The sequence below is a fragment of the Sinocyclocheilus anshuiensis genome, unplaced genomic scaffold (assembly GCF_001515605.1).
Source record: "Sinocyclocheilus anshuiensis isolate Anshui unplaced genomic scaffold, SAMN03320099.WGS_v1.1 scaffold1689, whole genome shotgun sequence".
Classification (NCBI taxonomy): Eukaryota; Metazoa; Chordata; class Actinopteri; order Cypriniformes; family Cyprinidae; genus Sinocyclocheilus; species Sinocyclocheilus anshuiensis.
In genome coordinates, this window is record NW_015540840.1 from 58,645 (window position 1) to 63,100 (window position 4,456).

Sequence of the window (4,456 nt, forward strand, 5' to 3'; positions counted from 1 at the left end):
TCTCACTCACTCACTCTCTCACTCACTCACTCTCTCACTCACTCACTCTCTCACTCACTCACTCTCTCACTCACTCACTCTCTCACTCACTCACTCTCTCACTCACTCACTCTCTCACTCACTCACTCTCTCACTCACTCACTCTCTCACTCACTCACTCTCTCACTCACTCACTCTCTCACTCACTCACTCTCTCACTCACTCACTCTCTCACTCACTCACTCTCTCACTCACTCACTCTCTCACTCACTCACTCTCTCACTCACTCACTCTCTCACTCACTCACTCTCTCACTCACTCACTCTCTCACTCACTCACTCTCTCACTCACTCACTCTCTCACTCACTCACTCTCTCACTCACTCACTCTCTCACTCACTCACTCTCTCACTCACTCACTCTCTCACTCACTCACTCTCTCACTCACTCACTCTCTCACTCACTCACTCTCTCACTCACTCACTCTCTCACTCACTCACTCTCTCACTCACTCACTCTCTCACTCACTCACTCTCTCACTCACTCACTCTCTCACTCACTCACTCTCTCACTCACTCACTCTCTCACTCACTCACTCTCTCACTCACTCACTCTCTCACTCACTCACTCTCTCACTCACTCACTCTCTCACTCACTCACTCTCTCACTCACTCACTCTCTCACTCACTCACTCTCTCACTCACTCACTCTCTCACTCACTCACTCTCTCACTCACTCACTCTCTCACTCACTCACTCTCTCACTCACTCACTCTCTCACTCACTCACTCTCTCACTCACTCACTCTCTCACTCACTCACTCTCTCACTCACTCACTCTCTCACTCACTCACTCTCTCACTCACTCACTCTCTCACTCACTCACTCTCTCACTCACTCACTCTCTCACTCACTCACTCTCTCACTCACTCACTCTCTCACTCACTCACTCTCTCACTCACTCACTCTCTCACTCACTCACTCTCTCACTCACTCACTCTCTCACTCACTCACTCTCTCACTCACTCACTCTCTCACTCACTCACTCTCTCACTCACTCACTCTCTCACTCACTCACTCTCTCACTCACTCACTCTCTCACTCACTCACTCTCTCACTCACTCACTCTCTCACTCACTCACTCTCTCACTCACTCACTCTCTCACTCACTCACTCTCTCACTCACTCACTCTCTCACTCACTCACTCTCTCACTCACTCACTCTCTCACTCACTCACTCTCTCACTCACTCACTCTCTCACTCACTCACTCTCTCACTCACTCACTCTCTCACTCACTCACTCTCTCACTCACTCACTCTCTCACTCACTCACTCTCTCACTCACTCACTCTCTCACTCACTCACTCTCTCACTCACTCACTCTCTCACTCACTCACTCTCTCACTCACTCACTCTCTCACTCACTCACTCTCTCACTCACTCACTCTCTCACTCACTCACTCTCTCACTCACTCACTCTCTCACTCACTCACTCTCTCACTCACTCACTCTCTCACTCACTCACTCTCTCACTCACTCACTCTCTCACTCACTCACTCTCTCACTCACTCACTCTCTCACTCACTCACTCTCTCACTCACTCACTCTCTCACTCACTCACTCTCTCACTCACTCACTCTCTCACTCACTCACTCACACACACACACACACACACACACTGATTCTACTGTATCAGGACGGACTGACAGATTGACGGCAGTATAATGATTCACTCCAGTGAGTACCAGAACATTTCACATCATAATGACTGATGCTCTGAAACTGTGTGTGTTTGTGTCCTGTTTATCTGTATCGTGCTTTTGCATCTCCATTCAGCAGCAGCTTTACACGTGTGTGTGTGTGTGTGTGTGTGTGTGTGTGTGTGAGTGTGTGTGTGTGTGTCAGGGACAGTGTTAGCAGTGTGTTAACAGGAGGACTGATATATGAGCACATCTCCATTCACTCAGCAGCTCTGTGAATCTTCTGAGAAAGAGTTTTTTGTCAGTGTTGTTTGCATGTGTGAGTAAACGATGACGGGATGTTTATTTTGGGTGAACCGTCCCTTTAACACACCTAGACTAATGTGAACGTGCATGAGCTGCTGATCTGTTCTGTTTTATATGTCTGACTGATTTATTAATGAAGGTTATTATAGCACTCGACTGCTTTTCATTTGTAGTTTTGCCCCCGTCGCAGTTATTTTTGGGTTCTTTGTGTTGAATGTTGGAAAGAGAAATTTCCCCGAAGCAGTGAGAGTGAGTGAAGTGTTGGTGTGGGAGTGAACTCTCTGTGTAAAGCAGGACTAAAGATCAGCACACTCCTCCAGCTGACTGATTACACGGAGAATTACAAACTGTTTTTGTATTACACGTTTTCTAAAATGTAACATTTAAACGTGCAAATGATGCAATGTCTAATGAGATATGCACTGATTATCATATATTTCCAGAATATAAATCTGAACATTGGATAAAGTCAGGCTCAGAATTCTAGTTTGATTTTGTCGTCATTTTAAAGTTAAAGGTGTTTCCAGAGGGGATTCTGGATTTCTCTTTTTATCACTTCATAAATCAGAAAATACTGTCAACAGACAGAAAACAGACACATTTTCACCATGTTTTCAGGAGTAAAATATATAAAAAAATAAAGACTTCAAAGTGTATTTTTCAATGTTTTCTATCCTCTAATCTGAAAAACGACTTTCAAAAGCCAAAAAGCCCAAAATCGCAAAACTGACCAGTGCATGAAAAACAATGTTTTCCATCCAAACATTCCTAAAATCAGAAAAGTAGGTACAAAAGCTGTCATCCTTTCAAAAAGTGCACCTTATTTAACCCAAAAGGGAGCATTTTAGTACCTTAAAGCTACATATTTGTACCTAAAGTGTACATATCAGTTTATTTAGACAGAGAACCACAGCAGTGAGAGCTTTCTGTCTGAGAGAGTAGTCACTGTATGAGTGCGTGTGAGGTTTGTGAGTGTGTTCTCTGCTGTTTGCTGGTCCGAGGCTCGCTGATCAATCTCTTCAGGAAGCGTGTGGTTTGTGCAGCTGGTCATTGTGCAGATGAAGCCACTTCACACCCTTGTTCTAGAGAAACATTCAGCTCTCACAAGATGCTGAAGATCTTGCGTTTCTGTGATGAATTTGCATGTTTTATGTGGCGATGTTTTAGGATTTGGTAACACGTTTGCCGTTGCTTTGACTTTGGCTAAAGAGGATTCTGTAAAGTCTAGTTTAGTTTTGGATGTTGTTACATGATTGATCCTACGCTAATGTTCTGTCAGTGCTTCTGAATCCTGTAGGCTACGGTATGAATTACATGAAAGCAATGATGTTAAACTACAAAATACAGCCGAGACGAGTGAAAAGCCGAAGTAAAGATTCAGAGGATCCTCTGAAGCAGGTGTTTTGGTGGTTTGTCCATCTGTGTTTCTGCAGCTCATCATCTGTGTCTCTCTCCTGCAGATCAGTCCATTCACTCCATCTTCTGCTGCTGCTGCTGTGCTCTACAGACCAGGTACGATGCGCTGTGATGTGTGAAGCGGTCGAAAACCGGTCCGCATGTATGGAACCAGAGGTCAAAGGTCAAAACACCATTAGAATTAAACAGTCGCTGGAACAGCTGATCATGTTCCTTCATATGTCCTTCGCACGCTTTGTTTTCCTGCCTGTCTGAAATACAGTTTTTACAATCTCTAGGACACATTTCTTAATACTTAGGTCACTTTTTCTAAACTCTTCACACGGCGAGCACAGCATCAGTCTCTGTGGATAAACTGTGGATCATTTATCATTGCTTTGGCGCAAAATGCATTCATTGACGACATCTGTCAAATTACATGAACTCTTTTCTCACTTTGACACAAACACCACCAAAACTCTATGTACTAACTACACAAGCCAATTTGCACATGTTTACGCACTGTTTTCAAAACTGTTAAACGTACAGTAAGTTCAACACCTTGCACAGTACAAAAATGAATAAGACATAAATTAAGCCCCTAGCCGAGCCGTGATCTCTGTGTCTCTCAGAAGCAGCACTCATGTGGATGTGAACCCCAGCAGATATCCGGGATCCGTCTACACGGTATACAGTCATCTGTTCGTTCATTCAGTGATTCACTTGTTGATTCTGTGCTCCTGTAATGGTTCTCTCCTCACGTCTCAGACTCAGCTGTCCCAGAAGAAGCTTCCTCCGTCTCCTCCTGAGGATGATGATAGCGGCGGTGCTGATGTCTGCAATTCTCTCTCTCAGGAACAAGGGCTTCATTCCCAGTAACTATGTTACAGAAATTGGAACTATAGAAGCCAATGAGTCAGTATCGACCAATCAGAGTCACTCCGGATCTCTTTGATTTTCTCCAGATTTGCATCAGTTCATTCAGAGTTCACTGGTCACTGACAGTGTTTTTGTGTGTGTGTGTGTGTGTGTGTGTGTGTGTGTGTGTGTGTGTGTGTGTGTGTGTGTGTGGTGTGTG

At 44.5% G+C, this 4,456-nt stretch overlaps 1 long non-coding RNA gene across 1 annotated transcript; it reads left to right on the top strand.

Annotated features, from left to right (window-relative positions):
• The first annotated feature begins 1,656 nt into the window (after positions 1-1,656).
• Positions 1,657-4,204, top strand: LOC107687498 (uncharacterized). Its single transcript, XR_001634134.1, has 4 exons — positions 1,657-1,714; positions 3,444-3,495; positions 4,011-4,065; positions 4,147-4,204. It is a non-coding gene; the product is annotated as an uncharacterized LOC107687498 (long non-coding RNA).
• Positions 4,205-4,456: the final 252 nt, after the last annotated feature.